The following is a 24898-nucleotide window of genomic DNA, read 5'->3' on the forward strand; positions in this document are numbered from 1 at the left end:
GTAAGTATGAATCTTCTACTGTTGTACTATTGCTAAGTAACCATGGCAACCAGGGCTGCAGTAGCTTCCTGGTTGCCATGGTTACCGATCGGAGCCCCAGCGATTAAACTGGGACTCCGATCGGAACTCCGCTGCCACCAATGATGGGGGGGGGGGGAATGGGAGACCGCACACTGCCACCAATGTTACTGCTATAGAGGGAGGGGGGGGCGATGGTGGTTGGCACACTGTGCCACCAACGATTTAATACAATAGAGGGAGGGGGGGGCGATGGTGGGGGCACACTGTGCCACCAACGATTTATTACAATAGAGGGAGGGAGGGGGGGCGATGGTGGGCGCACACTGTGCCACCAACGATATTCAAACTGGGGAGGGGGGGGGGGTCTGCCCCCTGCTGCCTGGCAGCCCTGATCTCTTACAGGGGAATATGATAGTACAATTAACCCCTTTAGGTGCCGCACCTGAAGGGGTTAATTGTGCTATCATATCCCCCTGTAAGAGATCGGGTGCTGCCAGGCAGCAGGGGGCAGTCTTGTACAAAGTTTGCAGTGTATTCTAACTAGAAGCGTCCCCATCACCATGGGAACGCTTCTGTGTTAGAATATACTGTCGGAAATGAGTTTTCACGAAGTGAAAACTTAGATCAGAAAAAGCTTTTATGCAGACGGATCTTCGGATCCGTCTGTATGAAAGCAACCTACGGCCACGGATCACGGACACGGATGCCAATCTTGTGTGCATCCGTGTTCTTTCACGGACCCATTGACTTGAATGGGTCCGTGAGGTCAGGTCATATTTTTTTGACGGACAGGATACACGGATCACGGCCTCGGCTGCAAAACGGTGCATTTTCCGATTTTTCCACGGACCCATTGAAAGTCAATGGGTCCGCGAAAAAAAACGGAAAACGGCACAACGGCCACGGATGCACACAACGGTCGTGTGCATGAGGCCTTACAATGAGAGATGGAACGTTTGACAACTGTCACTCATGTTTGTCATGAAGTTTTTGAATTTGAGGTCAAATATTGGAATCTTACCCATCTTTTATACTCAAGAATCCCCAACTGGTCATGATTACTGGAAATAAAACAGAGTGAACTTCTAGGGTAAGTTCACACAGCATCTTTTGCAATGGCGCTAGAGTGGTTTCTGCCTCCCATTAATTTCAATGGGAGGCAGCGCTGAAGATCACGGAGCAGCAGCTTAAAGATGTGGCTGTGCCGAGAAGGGATATCTCCGTTCTCGGCACGGCCTCGACTTTCCCCAGATCTGCCTCCCATTGAAATGAATTGGAGGCAGAAAGGATATGGCTGCTGGTGGGATTTTGGAGGAACTTCAGTGCCGCTGTCCATGCCAAAATTTTGCTGAAAAAAAACTGTGTGAACAGTCCCTTATTGCCTGGTGGTCTGATAATAATTATATCACTTTTGCCAAATGAATGAAAGCATAACTTGCTGGGTGTGAACTGGCACAGAGAGCAGAAGATCCCTATGTAAGAAAACAGTATATGTGCCCATTGCTCTCCAAAATCTTATCATAGAGTGCCCCCATAATATTTTTAACAATCCAACAGATATTGTGGGCTATGCAATATATTAGATCAGTCTGTTAATTCAATATAACATACAAATTACATCAGAGCCTGTGACGAACTAAGACATTTGTACGTGACTTTTTTGTATTTTCTATATTTATGGTTAATGTTTCAAAAGGTTAATGGCTGCAGGGCCGGCGTTAGGAGGGGGGGCAAACTGGGCAATTGCCCAGGGCCACCACTGTCTAAGGGGCCCCCTGCTTCAGTGCTGCTGTTCAGCTGAACGTCCGAGGAAGCAAACGGGCGGACAGCTGAACAGCTGCACTTTACAATGCAGTGTACGGTCTCCTCCCTCACATATAAGAGAAACCATTACCACAATGCTGACAGAACCTGCGATAATGTCAGATGCAGGAGGCGGAGCTCAGCAGAGAAAAGGAGATGAAGGACCTGTGATGACCTCACTATCACCAAGAGGCGGAGCTCAGAAGTGCAGTAAAGTAATGAAGAAGAAGACCAGACAGTGCATGTGAAGAAGTATGGATTCAATGTAAGTGGCCAGGTAAATGCTGGGAGTTGTAGTCATCTCCTCTTATACCTCCTGTTATGTAATATCAGAGTAGTGTCAAGTAGTGTTGTGCGCGAATATTCGTATTACAAATTTTTATCACATTTAAAAATATAGCGCTATATATTCGTAACGAATATACAGTATATGTATATATGTGTGTATGTATCTATATGTATGTGTATATACATATATGTACAGTATATATGTGTGTGTATATATATATATCATTATGAGTGGATATGTATATATATATATGTGTGTGTATGTATTTATGTCTAAGTATGTGTACATATTATATATACAGTATATATATATACAGGGAGTGCAGAATTATTAGGCAAGTTGTATTTTTGAGGATTAATTTTATTATTGAACAACAACCATGTTCTCAATGAACCCAAAAAACTCCTTAATATCAAAGCTGAATATTTTTGGAAGTAGTTTTTAGTTTGTTTTTAGTTTTAGCTATTTTAGGGGGATATCTGTGTGTGCAGGTGACTATTACTGTGCATAATTATTAGGCAACTTAACAAAAAACAAATATATACCCATTTCAATTATTTATTTTTACCAGTGAAACCAATATAACATCTCAACATTCACAAATATACATTTCTGACATTCAAAAACAAAACAAAAACAAATCAGTGACCAATATAGCCACCTTTCTTTGCAAGGACACTCAAAAGCCTGCCATCCATGGATTCTGTCAGTGTTTTGATCTGTTCACCATCAACATTGCGTGCAGCAGCAACCACAGCCTCCCAGACACTGTTCAGAGAGGTGTACTGTTTTCCCTCCTTGTAAATCTCACATTTGATGCTGGACCACAGGTTCTCAATGGGGTTCAGATCAGGTGAACAAGGAGGCCATGTCATTAGATTTTCTTCTTTTATACCCTTTCTTGCCAGCCACGCTGTGGAGTACTTGGACGCGTGTGATGGAGCATTGTCCTGCATGAAAATCATGTTTTTCTTGAAGGATGCAGACTTCTTCCTGTACCACTGCTTGAAGAAGGTGTCTTCCAGAAACTGGCAGTAGGACTGGGAGTTGAGCTTGACTCCATCCTCAACCCGAAAAGGCCCCACAAGCTCATCTTTGATGATACCAGCCCAAACCAGTACTCCACCTCCACCTTGCTGGCGTCTGAGTCGGACTGGAGCTCTCTGCCCTTTACCAATCCAGCCACGGGCCCATCCATCTGGCCCATCAAGACTCACTCTCATTTCATCAGTCCATAAAACCTTAGAAAAATCAGTCTTGAGATATTTCTTGGCCCAGTCTTGACGTTTCAGCTTGTGTGTCTTGTTCAGTGGTGGTCGTCTTTCAGCCTTTCTTACCTTGGCCATGTCTCTGAGTATTGCACACCTTGTGCTTTTGGGAACTCCAGTGATGTTGCAGCTCTGAAATATGGCCAAACTGGTGGCAAGTGGCATCTTGGCAGCTGCACGCTTGACTTTTCTCAGTTCATGGGCAGTTATTTTGCGCCTTGGTTTTTCCACACGCTTCTTGCGACCCTGTTGACTATTTTGAATGAAACGCTTGATTGTTCGATGATCACGCTTCAGAAGCTTTGCAGTTTTAAGAGTGCTGCATCCCTCTGCAAGATATCTCACTATTTTTGACTTTTCTGAGCCTGTCAAGTCCTTCTTTTGACCCATTTTGCCAAAGGAAAGGAAGTTGCCTAATAATTATGCACACCTGATATAGGGTGTTGATGTCATTAGACCACACCCCTTCTCATTACAGAGATGCACATCACCAAATATGCCTAATTGGTAGTAGGCTTTCGAGCCTATACAGCTTGGAGTAAGACAACATGCATAAAGAGGATGATGTGGTCAAAATACTCATTTGCCTAATAATTCTGCACTCCCTGTATACTGTATAGAAAAATAAAAGTCCAATGGGAGCACCAGCCGGGATGTGGGTGCAAAGTCCGATGTGGGGAAACGACAATCCCCAATAGTATAAACAGGAAAAGTAGGACTGCACTCCAAATTAGTGGTGAAAGAAAAAAGTTTTATTTACCCATGTGGCAAATCTTGCGACGTTTCAGCTCACACGAGCCTTCCTCAAGCCCTCAGGCACTGTATAAAGTGAATAGGTCTGAAATCCGAAAGATACGGTGTGGTGCGGAATAGAAGCACAGATCGGAAACCTATGGAGTTCATCCATGGGTTTTCTGTTCATGCCTCTGCACCGCAAAAAAGTGAATGGGTTCACGTCTGCAGACAGTGGACACACTGTCGGTGCCCATGTATTGCGCATTGTAGTGTATACACACACATATATATATATATATATATATATATATATAAAAGGAAGGCTCATGTGAGCTGAAATGTCGCAGGATTTGACACATGGGTGAATAAAACTTTTTGCTTTCAACATTAATTTGGAGTGCAGTCCTACTTTTCCTGTATATATATATATATATATATATATATATATATATGTGTGTGTGTATACACTACAATGTGCAATACATGGGCACCGACAGTGTGTCCACTGTCTGCAGACGTGAACCCATTCACTTTTTTGCGGTGCGGAGGCATGAACAGAAAACCCATGGATGAAGTACATAGGTTTCCGATCTGTGCTTCTATTCCGCACCACACCGTATCTTTCGGATTTCAGACCTATTCACTTTATACGGTGCATACACGGCTGGTGTCTGCATATTGCGGACCCCCTGTACACAGACCACAATACAGGCACAGGCAGTCTATGGTCATGTGCATGAGGCCTAAAACCATACCTCCTTCCAGTATCCGGCAGGACAGTTCCGGATTTCAGTGGCGGTCCTGGTACGCGGGAGTTTTTTTTTTAATGGATCAGTTTTGCCCTAATGCATTCTGAATGGAAAAGGATCCCCTCTGAATGCATCAGTTTGCCTCCGATCAGTCACCATTCCTCTTTGAAGGTGGACATCAAAAAGCTGCCTGCCGCCTGATGAAACTGATCCAAACGAATCAGTCCTGACACACACACAATGTAATTCAATGGGGATGGATCCGTTTTTCTGGCACAATAGAAAACAGATCTGTCCCCCATTGACTTTCAATGGTGTTCAAGACGGATCCGTCATGGTTATAATAGACATAATACAAACGCATCCGTTTATGATGGATGCATGCGGTTATATTATGGTAACAGAACCGTTTTTGCAGATCCATGACGGATCTGCAAAAAACATGAGTGTGAAAGTAGCCTCAGGCACATAGTGTCCATCTTCCTTCTATTCTAAAGTTGAGAGGTATGCTAAAGCACTGATGAAATTACACCTAAGGTGCTGCTGTTACTATGGTATCACAGTTGGCCAGGGATGTCATGTGATCACTCCTGTGAAGATGCTTGCAGTGATGCATGCTGGGTAGGGTTGCCACCTTTTCTTAAAGCCAAACCCGAACAGAAGGGAGAGAGGGTGGCCGTGTCCAGGGGCGTAACTAGAACTAACTAGGCCCCAGTGCAAACTTTGGAATGCCCCCCCCCCCCCATTTTTACAAAGAGGTGTCAGATTTTCTTTACACTAAGGGCTCTTTCACACAAGTAGAGCCGTTCGGGTAATCTGCTGAGTGAAAGAGAGCCAAGCCCCGTTCCGGACAGCAGAGACACGCAGCACTAACATGACTGATAACGCTCCATGCCTCCCTGTGATCTTTTTACTACAAAATCACAGTGAGATAAAGTTGCCACGGTGATTTTGTAGTAAAAAGATAACAGAGAGGCAACGGAGCGTTATCAGTCATGTTAGTGCTGCGTGTCTCTGCTGTCTTTCACACAGCGGATTACCCGCACAGGATCCACTCGTGTTAAAGAGCCCTAAGCCCAATGCATGGCTACACTCACCCAGTCCTAATAAAATCTGGTCCTACCTCATCCAGGGTGTCTCTGGCGTCGGTGTGATGTCGCTGGATCCAGAACAAGGTTCCTGTGGTGATAGAGAAAAAAAGAATAATCACATAAGGAAGGGATGGTGACTGCCCCTGTGAAATCACCAGCTGGCCTGTAAGACTGGGCCATGCCAATGTATAGCAGGGTAATCTAGGACATTTTCCCTAGGACAATGCCAACCTTGTGATCCCTTCAAAATAGTTATGTCCTCCTTGTGGCCCCTCACAGCAGCTATGCCCACCTTTGTTTCTGTCACAGTAGTTATGCCTACTTTTGTGCCCCTGTAGTTGTAGTTATGGGCATAACTGTTGCTGTAGTTATGCCCAGATATGTGCCTCCTCGCTGTAGTTATGCCCAGATATGTGCCTCCTCGCTGTAGTTATGCCCAGATATGTGCTGCCTCACAGTAGTTATGCCCAGATATGTGCCCCCGCAGAGTAGTTATGCCAGATATGTGTCTCCTCACAGTAGTTATGCCCAGATATGTATTTTCTCACAGTAGTTATAGCCAGATATGTGCCCCCTCACAGTAGTTATGATGTGCCCCCTTGCTGTAGTTATGCCCAGATATGTGCCCCCTCAAAGTAGTTATGCCCAAATATATTCCCCTCACAGTAGTTATGCCCAGATAGGTGCCCTCTCACAGTAGTTATGCCCAGATAGGTGCCCCTCACAGGATCTGAGAACCTGCTGCTGGAGATTTCTGAAGTCGCTATCTTCCAAGAGCAGGCCTCCAAGGCTGAAGTGAGCCAGGCAAGCTCTATTATGGCATAACAGACATTTAATAAACTGGAAGATGGTAACAATCTTACTAGGTGGAGGATAGAAAAAAACTCTCCGTATAATGATACCAGGAAACATCCATGGTGTGCAATTCTTCAGATGCTAAGCACAGAATCCGGGTCCAGGCTGTACCGGACATCACTATGGCCTACAAGTTACCAGACGTTGGGGATACTCCCCATAGGCTGCAACTAAAATAAAACTAGGAACATTCATCCTGCCATGGTGTTTAATAGGGATTCTCCAGGAATAATAAAAAAAAGAAAATACTTATATGCGCATACTGCACATCACACATGTTATTACATGCAGGCACATAGTACACATGACACATGTTATTACATACAGGCACATAGTACACATCACACATGTTATTACATGCAGACACATAGTCCACATCACACATGTTATTACATCCAGGCACATAGTACACATCACACATGTTATTACATGCAGGCACATAGTCCACATCACACATGTTATTACATGCAGACACATAGTCCACATCACACATGTTATTACATGCAGACACATAGTCCACATCACACATGTTATTACATGCAGACACATAGTCCACATCACACATGTTATTACATGCAGACACATAGTCCACATCACACATGTTATTACATGCAGGCACATAGTACACATCACACATGTTATTACATGCAGACACATAGTACACATCACACATGTTATTACATACAGGCACATAGTACACATCACACATGTTATTACATACAGGCACATACTACAGATGACATATGCACTCACTTTTATGCAGGATTCCTGGGGCTCCATCATGCAGTGGAAGGGCAGTCCTGAAGCTAGTAACACTGCCTCTCCTGACAACCCTCCCCCTCCGACCTCGGTCCAGACTACATAGCTGCATCATTTACTCCAGCTCTGGCTGTTTACACACCAGCAGCTGTGTAAATAAGAGGGTAAGGGTTAACAGGGCACCAGCTAGCCATGGGGAAGGGGGGCAGTGACCAGCAGTTCTTACTGCAATGTCGGCTCCTCTGATCAGGAGCAGCTGGGAGGAGGAGTCTTCTTATGATGTCTTTAGGCTGCTGTGTGCCGGACCGCAGGGCTGGCAGCAGGATTAGCCGTCACCACCAGCACTGCTGCTCATTGGCTGCCTGCTACAGAAGTTGGGAGAGTAAAGAGATCGCTGTGCCCGGGTCTGAGAAAGGCTTGTAACCGGGCACAGGATTACAAACCCGGACTGTCCGGGTGAATCCCGGACAGGTGGCAACCCTAAGGCTGGTTTCACATGGGCGTTGCGGAAAAATGTGCGGGTGCGTTGCGGAAACACCCGCGATTTTTCCGCGCGAGTGCAAAACATTGTAATGCGTTTTGCACTCGCGTGAGAAAAATCGCGCATGTTTGGTACCCAAACCCGAACTTCTTCAAAGAAGTTCGGGCTTGGGATTGATGTTCTGAAGATTCTATTATTTTCCCTTATAACATGGTTATAAGGGAAAATAATAGCATTCTGAATACAGAATGCATAGTACAATAGCGCTGGAAGGGTTAAAAAAAATAAAAACGTTAACTCACCTTATCCCCATGATCGTGTAGTTCCCGGTCGGTCTCTTCTTTAGCTGTGGCTGAATGACCTTTGGTGATGTCAGATCACATGCTCCAATCACATGGTCCATCAACATGGTGATGGAGCATGTGATCTGACATCACCACAGGTCCTTTAGTCACAGCTAAAGAAGAGACCGACCGGGAACTAGGCGATCATGGGGATAAGGTGAGTTAACTTTTTTATTTTTTTTAACCCTCCCAGCACTATTATACTATGCATTCTGTATTCAGAATGCTATTATTTTCCCTTATAACCATGTTATAAGGGAAAATAATACAGTGAATAGACTGTCACCTAGAACCCATGCGTGAAAATCGCACCGCATCCGCACTTGCTTGCGGATGCTTGCGATTTTCACGCAACCCCATTCATTTCTATGGGACCTGCGTTACGTGAAAAACGCAGAATATAGAACATGCTGCGATTTTCACGCAACGCATAAGTGTTGCGTGAAAATCACCGCTCATGTGAACAGCCCCATAGAAATGAATGGGTCAGGATTCAGTGCGGGTGCAATGCGTTCAACTCACGCATCGCACCCGCACGGAAATCTCGCCCGTGTGAAAGGGGCCTAATGCTGGGATTTTTACTTTCACTTTGCAGCTGCTCCACCCACACAGCCTCTCATTAATGGGAGCATGCTATGCTAAATGCAGTAGAAAAATGATATGTATACAGTATATCTGTCATAATACAAATTCCTCTTGGCTTTAGTTATTGTCTGTTTTTATACTTATGGTGACCAACCCCTTTAAGTAATTAAAGTAATTATGAATTATGTATTTTAGGAGACAATGTGCATGTTCTTTAAACAAAGCTTTTTAACTATATTAAAGTGATTTCCTCTTGTTACTAATGGTTTCTTATGTTATACATATCATCTTTACTTAACCCCTTAGTGACCAAGCCTGTTTGGGCCTTTATGACCAAGCGTTTTTCTTCCTTTTTTCATGGTCTCGTTCCAAGAGCTATAACTTTTTTATTTTTTCGTCTATATAGCTTTATGAGGGCTTGTTTTTTTACGGGACAAGTTGTAGTTTTTAATGGCACCATTTTGGGGTACACATAACTTTTTGATTAACTTTTATTAATTCTTTCTGGGAGGGAGATGGGGGAAAATAGCAATACTGCCACTGCGTTTTTACATTATAAATTTTACGGCGTTCATTTTTCGGTACAAATAACATAATATCTTTATTCTCTGGGTCAGTATGATTACAGTGATACTAAATACTTATATTTTTTTTACGTTTTACTACTTTTTTTTTTCCAATAAAACCCCTTTTATTAACCAATGATTTTGCATTGCCACTTCACCTAACTTTTTTTTTTTCTTTTTCTATGGAGTTGTGTGAGGGCTTGATTTTTGAGGGACAACTTGTATTTTTCATTGGTATCATTTTGGAGTAAATAGCGCTTTTTGATCGCTTGTTATTACGTTTTTTTTCGGTGGAAACTAAGAATAAATTAGAAATTCTGTCTTTTTTTATTTTATTTTTTTATGGCGTTCACCATAGGGGATAATTTATGTAATATTTATGTAGTCCGGGTCGTTACGGACGCGGCAATACCAAACATATGGGGGATATTTACTTTTTGCAATTTTTTTCATTGAAAAGCGTATTTTCAATGGAAAAAAAAGCATATTTTTTTATTTTATGGAAATTTTTTTATTTAATAAATGTATATTTTTTTTAAATTTTTTTTACTACTTAAAAGTCCCACAAGGGGACTATAATATACAGTATTTTGATTGCTTTTAAAATGTAATGCATTATCTCTATAAAGCATTACATTTCAATAGCAATGCATTTCAAACATTGACCAGCAGGCTGCGCCAGAGAGGCACAGCCTGCTGGAGAGAACTGAAGATAGGCTCGGGGCCCTGATCAGAAGTGAGGTAAGCTTCCGAACACATCAGCACCCCGCGATCTTATTTTCGGGGTGCTGATGGGAGACAGAGGGAGTCCACTCCCTCTGTCACCACTTTACATGCAGCGGGCGCCATTGCGGTCCGGGCTGTTAGAGCAGGGTCCCGGTCCGTGCTCCCCGCTGCACGGGGGATCCGTGCAGCGCTTAGACTGGGCCGCCGTAAAAACGCGGCGGCCCAGCCTAAGGCCCCTTAGTGACCGCCGGAAAAACACGTATGGGTGGTCACTAAGGGATTAAGAGCTTAATGCCTGAGATTGGGATGACATAATGCTCTACTCAAATATCTTTATGTGTATAGTAGTTCCACATAAAACAATCTCACCATAAATATTTATTTAAAATTGATTCAGAATCATTCCTTATAGATTTACTCCAATAACTATTCAGTGATTCCTGATGAATATGCAAACATTTAATTAATGATAAACAGCAAGGCCGTATCATCAAGGGATGGTCCAGCTATCTGAATAAAAGAGAATTTGGCTTACAAATCATTATATGCAAGAGCACAATATTAACACTGAATTTCATATTAAAAACGAGCTCAAGGGAAATAAATGATTCCAATGGTTTGCTTCGCTAGATATAATATTTATGTTTTTGAAGTTCCCGTTTGGTCTCTGTGTAAAGAAATTCAATATTACTTAAAGCATGAGATTTCAGAAAAAAATGAAAAGTATCTATTTGCGGTTGATTTGTATATGCAAATATCTTCATGACAGTATTTCATATCACCATATATTAGTTACTATTATGTTTTAAGGGTGTGTTAAGTCTTATTTAACCCCTTAAAGACCTTGCTAATTTCCACCTTAGGGATCAGGCTGCTTTTTGCTTTTGTGGAAATGATTTTGGAGCACTTTTACTTAACAAGCCATTCTGAGACTGTTTTCTCGTGATACATTGTATTTCATGATAGTGGTAAATTTGAGGTGTTAGGTTTCATCCTTATTTATAAAAAAAATAAAAAATACAGAAAATGTAGAATTTTGTATCATTTCGTAAATTACATCATTTTGTAAATATATATATTTTTTTTAGAACATTAGAAGGCTTTGAATTTTGAAACCAATTCTTAACATTTTAAAATAAATTTACAAAACCCACTTTTTTAAGGATTTTTTAAAGGATTTTGTTTTGTAGTCACTTTGTGGGGCTTATTTGGTAGAATCCACCCATAAATTACCCCATTTTAGAAACTCAAGTTATTCAAAACTGATTTTTAAAAACTCTGTTAGCATCTTTCACAAGAATGACAGGAAAATGGAGGAAAACATTTTTTTTTGCAGATTTTACATTTTAATCCGCTTTTCACAGTAAAGCAGCAAGGGTTAACAGCAAAATAGAACTCAATATTTATTAGCCTGATTCTACAGTTAACAAAAACACCCCATATATGGTCATAAACTGCCGTATGTGCACACGGCAGGGCTCAGAAGGTTAAGAACACCATATGGTTTTTGGAGGGCAAATTTAGCTGTATGGTTTTTGGTTACCTAAACCAAAAGTACCCATACAGTTGAAACCCCAAAAGAGTAACCCCATTTTGGAAACTACACCCCTGAAGGAATTCATTGAGTGGTGTACTGACCACTTTAAACCCATAGCTTTTTTGGGAAGCAGGATAAAGGAAAGGCGGCAACTCTGCAATTGCTTTTTAGGTTTTGTTATTGCATTGAACACCGTGGGGGGGAAATTAAATGTTATCTTATAGGCCCCTTTCACACGGGCGTTGCGGATTGGGGCCGGATGCGTTCAGGGTGCGATCAGTGAAACTCGCACCACTTTGCAAGTAAGTTCACTCAGTTTTGTCTGCGATTGCGTTCAGTTGTTCAGTTTTTTCAGTGCGGGTGCAATGCGTTTTGATGCGTTTTTCACGCGCGTGATAAAAAACTGAAGGTTTACAAACAACATCTCTTAGCAACCATCAGTGAAAAACGCATCGCACCCGCACTTGCTTGCGGATGCAATGCGTTTTTCACGCAGCCCCATTCACTTCTATGGGGCCAGGGCTGCGTGAAAAACACAGAATATAGAACATGCTGCGATTTTTCTGCAATGCAGAACTGATGCGTGAAAAACAACGCTCATGTACACAGACCCATTGAAATGAATGGGTCAGGATTCAGTGCGGGTGCTATGCGCTCACGTCACGCATTGCACCCGCGCGGAAATCACGCTCGTGTGAAAGGGACCTTATTCTGCTGTTCTATATGATTACACAGATACCAATTTGATATAGTTTTGTTATGTTTTGCCATTTTACACAAAGTATTTTTTATTTTTTCCTGCCAATCATCTTGTTCATTTTGTGTGGGATGGGTTGAGGTTTTCATTGGTAACATTTTGGTGTACATAGTACTTTTTGATTGCTCGCTATTATACTTTTTGGGAGGCAATGTGACCAAAAAATGGCTATTTTGACATAGTTTTATTTATTTTATTTTACGGCATTCGCCTGACAGGGTAGAACATGATATATTTTTTATACAGCTGATCGTTACAGACATAGCCATACCTAATATGTCTATTTTCCTTTTCTTTTCTTTTTTTTTTATTGTACATAGCATGATTATTGAAAGGGTGCATTTTTTACTTGAAACTTTTATTTATTTTCACTTTTTTTATTGTTTCAAAACATTTTATCACTTTTTTTTTTGTCTCACAGTGGAGCTTCAACTTTCAAGGGTTTGATCCTTGTTTCAATGCAGTACAATACATGCTATATTGTACTGCATTGACTGTCAGCATATTACACTGAAAGTTTGCTTATGAAACCCAGCCTGGGCACTGGGCTTTATAGGCCTCCATAGCTGCCAGGCCACAAGGTATTTGCAAGGCTTGGGGCTGCTATGGCAGCCATCACGTCCCTGTGCTGCGATGGGGTAAGACAGGGAGCCCCCTCCCTCTGTGAACCTCCTATATGCCATGGTCAGCATTGATTGTGGCATATAGGGGGTTAATCCGCCAACATTGGTGTTTTCACAATGCTTCCAGATACAGCAGAGGCCCAGCTGTCAGTAACAGCCCGACCCCTGCAGCAGATCAATGGGTCACGTGGAGAATGGCCAGTTAACCGCAGGACGAGAATGCTTGTTTTAATGTGTACTGGCTAGTTGGGATAAGAATTCTCATCCTGCGTCAGTAAGGTGTTATATAAAGTGTAAAGGGGTTTTACAGGATAATGCTAGTTTCACATGCACATAATAAAGGTGCATTTCTGTGTTCGTATTATGGCTAAATGTCCTAAATCAACCACAGGTCTAATGACCTATTATAATAACATCTTTGTTCTTAGTTTGGGTCTTTAGACCCACAGGTGGGTCATTACATACGCACAGAAATGAGCCTGCATTGAGTCCATATGAAACTAGCCTTAAAGGGGTTGTTCACCCGGGTGGCTTTTCGGGCAGACCCAACAGTGTGGCTGGAAAGTACAGGGAATCATACTTGCCTGATCTATGCCACTGGGTTTGGGGTTCTTTCATTCCCCTGCACTGCTGCAGGTCTCAGGTCTCCTCTGTCAACATCCTGTTTGATAGAGGTCAAATGGCATGAGTGATAATTATATTTTTTCCATCATTTATCCAAATTTTTTCTATAAACGGTCCCTGCAGTGAATTGTCACATCTGTGCTGCAATAGTGTCTGTGTGTCAGGCCCAGATATTGGGAAAAATATTAGCGACATCAAATATATTTTTCCCATAATTTATCCATAATTTTCCTCTAAACGGTCTATGCAGTGAATTGTCACATCTATGCTGCAATAGCGTGTGTATGTCAGGGCCAGATATTGGGAAAAATATTAGCGACATCAAATATATTTTTTCCATAATTTATCCACATTTTTCCTATAAACGATCCCTGCAGTGAATTGTCACATCTGTGCTGCAATTGCGTGTGTCTGTCAGGACAAGAGATAGTAAAAATATAAGTGAAATCTGTTTTCCTTTTTCCATACTTTTAGGTACTTTTTCCATATACTGTGCTTGCTGTGAACTGTGACATCCGTGCCACGTCTTGTGTGTCAAGCGTGCATATAACATTTAATATGAAGAAGGCGAGCATTAATGGACGGGGAAGTGGCCGTGATGCTGATGGTGCACACGGAGGCTGTGGGCCTGGGCGTGTTGAAACTGTGCCTGCTGCCAGAGCACAAGAAAAACAATCATACAAGATGTCCCAGTTTGCAGGGCGACGTAGGACACCACTCTTGAAGTCAGCCCAGTACGAGTAGGTGGTCAGTTGGATTGCTGCAGATAGTGCTTCCAGTCGGTTAAGCACCACCCTGTCTTCCACAAAGTCCAGTCTCAGTAGCCAGGAGTCTGGTCCACACAATCCTCACCCTGATCCCCCTTCCTCCCACCATTTACAGTCTGGCCAAACAAATGATCCCACACTCGAATATTCCAAGTACCTATTTTCATCACCATTAATTGATTTGGCCCTCTCGCCAAGCACGCTTGTAGAGGGACCTGAGATCTTGTGCCCCGATTCCCAACTTCTTGAGCATCCAGAGTCACAATAACATGACGCTGGGGAATGGCAATTAGTGTTTAATGAGGTGGATGATGATGAGACACAGTTGCCAATGACACAACCTCAATTACTGTCTCAAGAGGTTGAGGAAGAGGATGACACACAGTTGTCAATCACTGAGGTTGTGGTTAGGTCAACAAATCAGGAGGATAATCAGAGTGAGGAAGTGGAAGAGGAGGTGGTGGACGATGAGGTCACTGACCCAACCTGGGAAGGTTGCAACAAGCCAAGCGTGGAGAGCAGTACAGAGGGGAGGGATCTGCAGCACTGCAACTGGCTGGAAGAGGCAGTGGGGTGGCAAAAGGTAGAAGGCAGGCACCACGAACAGGCCTACAACTGTTCCACGGAGCACCCCCTTGCGTAAATCTCTTTTGCCAAGGGGTAGGTGTTCGGCAGTATGGTGCTTTTTTGAGGAAAGTACGGAAGACAAAAGAATAGTAGTTTGCAACCAGTGCCACGCTCAAAATGAGCCAGGGCGTGAACACTAGCAACCTCACCACCACCACCAGCATAATCCGCCACATGTCATAAAAGCACCCTAATAGGTGGGCGCCTGGGTCCACAATCTGTGTCTGCGGGTCACAACACTGCCTCCTCTTCTCCTGTGTTACGTGCTGGCCAATCCCCTGTCCAAGGTGCAGGCACCGATGCCTCCCACCCTGCACCTGGACCTTTGCAAGCACCATCAGTGACCACATCCACTTCCCTGTCCCAGCGCAGCGTCCAAATGTCATTGAACGCAAGCGTAAATAACCAGCCATCCACCCACAGGCCAGAGCACTAAATGTGCAGCTTTCCAAATTACTGGCCCTGGAAATGTTGCCATTTAGGCTTGTGGACACTGAGGCCTTCTGCAGCCTGATGTAGGCAGCAGTCCCTCGTTACGCAGTCCCCAGCCGCCACTAATTTTGAAGGTGTGCCGTGCCAGCCTTACACCAACATGTGTCCCTTAACATCACACGTGCCCTGACCAACGCAGTTACTGGGAAGGTCCAATTAACCACGGACACATGGACAAGTGCTTATGGCCAGGGATGCTACATTTCCTTGACGGCACACTGGGTGAATGTTGTGGAGGCCAGAAGTGACTTGTACCCTGGAATGGCACAGATGCTACTGACGCCAAGGATTGCTGGCCCCAATTCCATCAGGGTTTCCGCCCCCACATATGTTAATAGCTCCAACCACCACTTCTCCTCCTCCACTTCCACCTCAGAATTATCCTCCTACAGCACCAGTCAGCCATCAGTCGGTAGCTGGAAGCACTGCAGTGGGGAAGCGGCAACAGCCTTTGCTGAAGCTGATATGCCTAGGTCACAAACAGCACACCATAGCAGAGCTGTGGCAGGAGATAAGAGACCAGACTGAGCTGTGGCTCTCGCCACACAACCTAGAACCAGGCATGGTTGTGTCTGATAATGGCCGTAACTTGGTGTCGGCTTTGGAGCTGGGCAACCTTAGACACATCCCATGCCTTGCCCACGAATTCAACCTTGTGGTTCAGCGGTTTCTAAAAACATACCCCAATTTGCCTAAGCTACTGGTGAAGGTGCGTCGAGTGTGTGCACATTTCCCTAAGTCACAGACAGCTTCAGACGGTCTGTCAACGTTGCAGCAGTGCTTGAAATTGCCATCTCACCGGCTGTTGTGCGATGTGAGCATATGCTAGAACTCCATGTTCCAAATGTTGGCCATGCTTTGTGAGCAGCAGAGGGCAGTTGTGGAATACCAGCTGCAACATGGTCATCGCCTTTCCAGTCAGCTTCCGCTATTCACAAGCGAGGAGTGGGCATGGATGTCTGACCTCTGTGAGGTTTTACGCAACTTTGAGGAATCAACACAGATGGTGAGCTGCGATAACGCTATTATCAGCGTCACCATTCCACTTCTGTGTCTTGTCAAATGCTCGCTGCTCACAATTAAGGACAATGCTTTGCATGTAGAAGAGGTGGAAATGGGGAAGACACTACACAGGTTGATGATAGCCAGACCACCCTCAGTTCGTGTTCTCAGCGCAAATTGTAGGCTGAAGAGGAGGAGGAGCAGGAGACGGTTGCCTCCGCTACAGAGGGTAGTATCCATGGAAGTTTAATTCCATCTGTTTAGTGTAGGTGGGTAGAAGAGGATGAGGAGATTGGGAGTGATCCTCCTGATGACGACAGCGAAGTCTCGCCTGTTGGTACTCTGGCACACATGGTTGACTTCATGTTAGGCTGCCTTTCCAGCGACCTGCACGTTATACGCATTTTAAACAACACGGATTGCTGGTTGTTCACTAGAGTTGAGCGAACACCTGGATGTTCGGGTTCGAGAAGTTCGGCCGAACTTCCCGAAAATGTTCGGGTTCGGGATCCGAACCCGATCCGAACTTCGTCCCGAACCCGAACCCCATTGAAGTCAATGGGGACCCGAACTTTTCGGCACTAAAAAGGCTGTAAAACAGCCCAGGAAAGGGCGAGAGGGCTGCAAAAGGCAGCAACATGTAGGTAAATCCCCTGCAAACAAATGTGGATAGGGAAATGAATTAAAATAAAAATTAAATAAATAAAAATTAACCAAAATCAATTGGAGAGAGGTCCCATAGCAGAGAATCTGGCTTCCCGTCACCCACCACTGGAACAGTCCATTCTCAGATATTTAGGCCCCGGCACCCAGGCAGAGGAGAGAGGTCCCGTAACAGAGAATCTGTCTTCATGTCAGCAGAGAATTAGTCTGCATGTCATAGCAGAGAATGAGGCTTCACGTCAGCCACCACTGCAACAGTCCATTGGCATATATTTAGGCCCAGCACCCAGGCAGAGGAGAGAGGTCCCGTAACAGACAATCTGGCTTCATGTCAGCAGAGAATCAGTCTTCATGTCATAGCAGAGAATCAGGCTTCACGTCAGCCACCACTGCAACAGTCCATTGTCATAAATTTAGGCCCAGCACCCAGGCAGAGGAGAGAGGTCCCGTAACAGACAATCTGGCTTCATGTCAGCAGAGAATTAGTCTGCATGTCATAGCAGAGAATGAGGCTTCACGTCAGCCACCACTGCAACAGTCCATTGGCATATATTTAGGTCCAGCACCAAGGCAGAGGAGAGAGGTCCCGTAACAGACAATCTGGCTTCATGTCAGCAGAGAATCAGTCTTCATGTCATAGCAGAGAATCAGGCTTCACGTCAGCCACCACTGCAACAGTCCATTGGCATATATTTAGGCCCAGCACCCAGGCAGAGGAGAGAGGTCCCGTAACAGACAATCTGGCTTCATGTAAGCAGAGAATCAGTCTGCATGTCATAGCAGAGAATGAGGCTTCACGTCACCCACCACTGCAACAGTCCATTGTCATAAATTTAGGCCCAGCACCCAGGCAGAGGAGAGAGGTCCCGTAACAGAGGATCTGGCTTCATGTCAGCAGAGAATCAGTCTGCATGTCATAGCAGAGAATCAGGCTTCACGTCACCCAACATTGGAACAGTCCATTGGCATATATTTAGGCCCCGGCACCCAGACAGAGGAGAGGTTCATTCAACTTTGGGTAGCCTCGCAATATAATGGTAAAATGAAAATAAAAATAGGATTGAATGAGGAAGTGCCCTGGAGTCCAATAATATATGGTTAAGGGGAGGTAGTTAATGTCTAATCTGGACAAGGGACGGACAGATCCCGTGGGATCCATGCCTGGTTCATTTTTATGAACGTCAGCTTGTCCACATTGGCTGTAGACAGGCGGCTGCGTTTGTCTGTAATGATGCCCCCTGCCGTGCTGAATACACGTTCAGACAAAATGCTGGCCGCCGGGCAGGCCAGCACCTCCAAGGCATAAAAGGCTAGCTCTGGCCACGTGGACAATTTAGAGACCCAGAAGTTGAATGGGGCCGAACCACCAGTCAGTACGTGGAGGGGTGTGCACATGTACTGTTCCACCATGTTAGTGAAATGTTGCCTCCTGCTAACACGTTGCGTATCAGGTGGTGGTGCAGTTAGCTGTGGCGTGTTGACAAAAGTTTTCCACATCTCTGCCATGCTAACCCTGCCCTCAGAGGAGCTGGCATTGACACAGCTGCCTTGGCGACCTCTTGCTCCTCCTCTGCCTTGGCCTTGGGCTTCCACTTGTTCCCCTGTGACATTTGGGAATGCTCTCAGTAGCGCGTCTACCAACGTGCGCTTGTACTCGCGCATCTTCCTATCACGCTCCAGTGCAGGAAGTAAGGTGGGCACATTGTCTTTGTAGCGTGGATCCAGCAGGGTGGCAACCCAGTAGTCCGCACAGGTTAAAATGTGGGCAACTCTGCTGTCATTGCGCAGGCACTGCAGCATGTAGTCGCTCATGTGTGCCAGGCTGCCCAGGGGTAAGGACAAGCTGTCCTCTGTGGGAGGCGTATCGTCATCGTCCTGCCTTTCCCCCCAGCCACGCACCAGTGATGGACCCGAGCTGCGTTGGGTGCCACCCCGCTGTGACCATGCTTCATCCTCATCCTCCTCCACCTCCTCCTCATCCTCGTCCTCCTCGTCCTCCAGTAGTGGGCCCTGGCTGGCCACATTTTTACCTGGCCTCTGCTGTTGCCAAAAACCTCCCTCTGAGTCACTTCGAAGAGACTGGCCTGAAAGTGCTAAAAATGACCCCTCTTCCTCCTCCTCCTCCTCCTCCTCCTGGGCCACCTCCTCTTCCATCATCGCCCTAAGTGTTTTCTCAAGGAGACATAGAAGTGGTATTGTAACGCTGATAACGGCGTCATCGCCACTGGCCATGTTGGTGGAGTACTCGAAACAGCGCAACAGGGCACACGGGTCTCGCATGGAGGCCCAGTCATTGGTGGTGAAGTGGTGCTGTTCTGTAGTGCGACTGACCTGTGCCTGCTGCAGCTGAAACTCCACTATGGCCTGCTGCTGCTCGCACAGTCTGTCCAGCATGTGCAAGGTGGAGTTCCACCTGGTGGGCACGTCGCATATGAGGCGATGAGCGGGAAGGCCGAAGTTACGCTGTAGCGCACACAGGCGAGCAGCAGCAGGATGTGAACGCCGGAAGCGCGAACAGACGGCCCGCACTTTATTCAGCAGCTCTGACATGTCGGGGTAGTTGTGTATGAACTTCTGCACCACCAAATTCAGCACATGCGCCAAGCAAGGGATGTGCGTCAAATTGGCTAGTCCCAGAGCTGCAACGAGATTTCGCCCATTATCACACACCACCAGGCCGGGCTTGAGGCTCACCGGCAGCAACCACTCGTCGGTCTGTTGTTCTATACCCCGCCACAACTCCTGTGCGGTGTGGGGCCTGTCCCCCAAACATATGAGTTTCAGAATGGCCTGCTGACGTTTACCCCGGGCTGTGCTGAAGTTGGTGGTGAAGGTGTGTGGCTGACTGGATGAGCAGGTGGAAGAAGAGGAGGAGGAAGCCGAGAAGGAGGAGGTGGCAACAGGAGGCAAAGAATGTTGCCCTGCGATCCTTGGCGGCGGAAGGACGTGCGCCAAACAGCTCTCCGCCTGGGGCCCAGCTGCCACTACATTTACCCAGTGTGCAGTTAGGGAGATATAGCGTCCCTGGCCGTGCTTACTGGTCCACGTATCTGTGGTTAGGTGGACCTTGCTACAGATGGCGTTGCGCAGTGCACACTTGATTTTATCGGATACTTGGTTGTGCAGGGAAGGCACGGCTCTCTTGGAGAAGTAGTGCCGGCTGGGAACAACATACTGTGGGACAGCAAGCGACATGAGCTGTTTGAAGCTGTCTGTGTCCACCAGCCTAAATGACAGCATTTCATAGGCCAGTAGTTTAGAAATGCTGGCATTCAGGGCCAGGGATCGAGGGTGGCTAGGTGGGAATTTACGCTTTCTCTCAAATGTTTGTGAGATGGAGAGCTGAACGCTGCCGTGTGACATGGTTGAGACGCTTGGTGACGGAGGTGGTGGTGGTGGTGTTGGTGGTACATCCCCTGTTTGCTGGGCGGCAGGTGCCAACGTTCCTCCAGAGGCGGAGGAAGAGGCCGAGGCGGCAGCAGCAGAAGAGGCCGAGGCGGCAGCAGCAGAAGAGGTAGCAGGGGGAGCCTGAGTGACTTCCTTGGTTTTAAGGTGTTTACTCCACTGCAGTTCATGCTTTGCATGCAGGTGCCTGGTCATGCAGGTTGTGCTCAGGTTCAGAACGTTAATGCCTCGCTTCAGGCTCTGATGGCACAGCGTGCAAACCACTCGGGTCTTGTCGTCAGCACATTGTTTGAAGAAGTGCCATGCCAGGGAACTCCTTGAAGCTGCCTTTGGGGTGCTCGGTCCCAGATGGCGGCGGTCAGTAGCAGGCGGAGTCTCTTGGCGGCGGGTGTTCTGCTTTTGCCCACTGCTCCCTCTTTTGCTACGCTGTTGGCTCGGTCTCACCACTGCCTCTTCCTCCGAACTGTGAAAGTCAGTGGCACGACCTTCATTCCATGTGGGGTCTAGGACCTCATCGTCCCCTGCATCGTCTTCCACCCAGTCTTGATCCCTGACCTCCTGTTCAATCTGCACACTGCAGAAAGACGCAGCAGTTGGCACCTGTGTTTCGTCATCATCAGAGACATGCTGAGGTGGTATTCCCATGTCCTCATCATCAGGAAACATAAGTGGTTGTGCGTCAGTGCATTCTATGTCTTTCACCGCTGGGGAAGGGCTAGGTGGATGCCCTTGGGAAACCCTGCCAGCGGAGTCTTCAAACAGCATAAGAGACTGCTGCATAACTTGAGGCTGAGACAGTTTCCCTGGTATGCATGGGGGTGATGTGACAGACTGATAGGGTTGGTTTTCAGGCGCCATCTGTGCGCTTTCTGCAGAAGACTGGGTGGGAGATAATGTGAACGTGCTGGATCCACTGTCGGCCACCCAATTGACTAATGCCTGTACCTGCTCAGGCCTTACCATCCTTAGAACGGCATTGGGCCCCACCATATATCGCTGTAAATTCTGGCGGCTACTGGGACCTGAGGTAGTTGGTACACTAGGACGTGTGGATGTGGCAGAACGGCCACGTCCTCTCCCAGCACCAGAGGGTCCACTAACACCACCACGACCATGTCCACGTCCGCGTCCCTTACTAGATGTTTTCCTCATTGTTATGGTTCACCAGAACAACAAAAATATTATTTGGCCCAATGTATTGTATTCAAATTCAGCGGGATATAAATTTGAGGCCTAGTATTTAGGCGCTGGGTGACCGGTATGGATTTACTAACAGAATTAGACTTGGAAATGCACAGTAGCGTGTGTGTGAAGTTATTCTGAATGACCCTATGTGCACCTTGAATATTATATACCCTTTTAGGGATAGATTTCAAATAGCTCTGATATAGCAGAAACCACTAAATTATGAAATTGCTAAATTGGGAATTGTATTTCAACCCTGAACAAAAAATGTGCTTTGACGGACACTAAATAACTTGCCCATCCACAACAGGACTGCGGTAACGAGAGATTTAGCGGGATATAAATTTGAGGCCTAGTATTTAGGCGCTGGGTGACCGGTATGGATTTACTAACAGAATTAGACTTGGAAATGCACAGTAGCGTGTGTGTGAAGTTATTCTGAATGACCCTATGTGCACCTTGAATATTATATACCCTTTTAGGGATAGATTTCAAATAGCTCTGATATAGCAGAAACCACTAAATTATGAAATTGCTAAATTGGGAATTCTATTTCAACCCTGGACAAAAAATGTGCTTTGACGGACACTAAATAACTTGCCCAGCCACAGCAGTACAGCGGTAACGAGAGATTTAGCGGGATATAAATTTGAGGCCTAGTATTTAGGCGCTGGGTGACCGGTATGGATTTAGTGACAGAATTAGACTGGGATATGGCCAAAAAATAACCACACTATTGCTGGTTAAATGCACTTGGTGACGGGCGCAGCTTGCCCCTGATTTAGTATATGGCCAAAAAATGAACAGACTATTGCTGGTTAAATGCACTTGGTGTGATAGCTTGACCAACCACACTACTGAGGGTTAAATGCACTTGGTGACGGGCGCAGCTTGCCCCTGATGTAGTATATGGCCAAAAAATGAACAGACTATTGCTGGTTAAATGCACTTGGTGACGGGCGCAGCTTGCCCCTGATTTAGTATATGGCCAAAAAATGAACAGACTATTGCTGGTTAAATGCACTTGGTGTGATAGCTTGACCAACCACACTACTGAGGGTTAAATGCACTTGGTGACAGGCGCAGCTTGCCCCTGATGTAGTATATGGCCAAAAAATGAACAGACTATTGCTGGTTAAATGCACTTGGTGACGGGCGCAGCTTGCCCCTGATTTAGTATATGGCCAAAAAATGAACAGAGTCAGACTATTGCTGGTTAAATGCACTTGGTGTGATAGCTTGACCAACCACACTACTGAGAGTTAAATGCACTTGGTGACGGGCGCAGCTTGCCCCTGATGTAGTATATGGCCAAAAAATGAACAGACTATTGCTGGTTAAATGCACTTGGTGTCACAGCTTGACCAACCACACTACTGAGGGTTAAATGCACTTGGTGACGGGCGCAGCTTGCCCCTGATGTAGTATATGGCCAAAAAATGAACAGACTATTGCTGGTTAAATGCACTTGGTGACGGGCGCAGCTTGCCCCTGATTTAGTATATGGCCAAAAAATGAACAGACTATTGCTGATTAAATGCACTTGGTGTGATAGCTTGACCAACCACACTACTGAGGGTTAAATGCACTTGGTGACGGGCGCAGCTTGCCCCTGATGTAGTATATGGCCAAAAAATAAATAGACTATTGCTGGTTAAATGCACTTGGTGTGACAGCTTCACCCTGATGTAGGCTTTAGCCAAAAAACAACCACACCATTGAGGGTTAAATGCACTTGGTGACAGGCGCAGCTTGCCCCTGATGTAGTATATGGCCAAAAAATAAACAGACTATTGCTGGTTAAATGCACTTGGTGTGACAGCTTCACCCTGATGTAGGCTTTAGCCAAAAAACAACCACACCATTGAGGGTTAAATGCACTTGGTCGCAGCTTGTGCTGGCGCACCACAAGACACAAAATGGCCGCCGATCACCCCAGAAAAATGTGACTGACAAACGGTCTGGGCAGCCTAAAAACAGTGAGCAATTGAGTATCAGCAGCTCAATGACCCACAGCTGCAGATCGATCAATAATCAAGTCCTTTGGAGGAGTTAATCTGCCTAATCTCGCCCTACTGTCGCAGCCGCAACCTCTCCCTACGCTAATCAGAGCAGAGTGACGGGCGGCGCTATGTGACTCCAGCTTAAATAGAGGCTGGGTCACATGGTGCTCTGGCCAATCACAGCCATGCCAATAGTAGGCATGGCTGTGATGGCCTCTTGGGGCAAGTAGTATGACGCTTGTTGATTGGCTGCTTTGCAGCCTTTCAAAAAGCGCCAAGAAAGCGTCACAAAAGCGCCAAGAAAGCGACGAACACCGAACCCGAACCCGGACTTTTACGAAAATGTCCGGGTTCGGGTCCGTGTCACGGACACCCCAAAATTCGGTACGAACCCGAACTATACAGTTCGGGTTCGCTCATCCCTATTGTTCACCCTTCTCGACCCCTACTACAAAGAGAACTTCTTATCTCTCATTCCTCTGGTTGAAAGGATGAGCAAAATGGTGCAATACCAGAAGATTCTTGTTGAAACATTGCTACAAAAATTTCCATCTGACAACGCTGGCAGCAGAGTCCATACTTCCTTGGCCAACTGAGGAGGGGAGACAAGGGGAACACACAGCAGTTCCAACAGAGGCAGGGCAACACTCTCCAAAGCCTGGGAGAGTTTCATGACACCCCGCCAGCACCCTCACCCTAATAAGCGGCCTACTTCCACAATTAGAGAAAAATTTGGGAAGATGGTGAAGGAGTACATAGCAGACTGTGTCAGCGTCCTCAATGATCCCTCAGTTCCCTACAACTACTGAGTGTTCAAACTGGACACGTGGCACGAACTGGTGCTCTACGCTTTGGAGGTGCTGGCCTGCCCTGCCGCCAGCGTTTGTCTGAGCGCGTATTTAGTGCTGCTAGTGGCATTATAACAGATAAGCGTATCCGCC

This window comes from Bufo gargarizans, chromosome 5, assembly GCF_014858855.1.
Source record: "Bufo gargarizans isolate SCDJY-AF-19 chromosome 5, ASM1485885v1, whole genome shotgun sequence".
NCBI classification, from domain to species: Eukaryota; Metazoa; Chordata; class Amphibia; order Anura; family Bufonidae; genus Bufo; species Bufo gargarizans.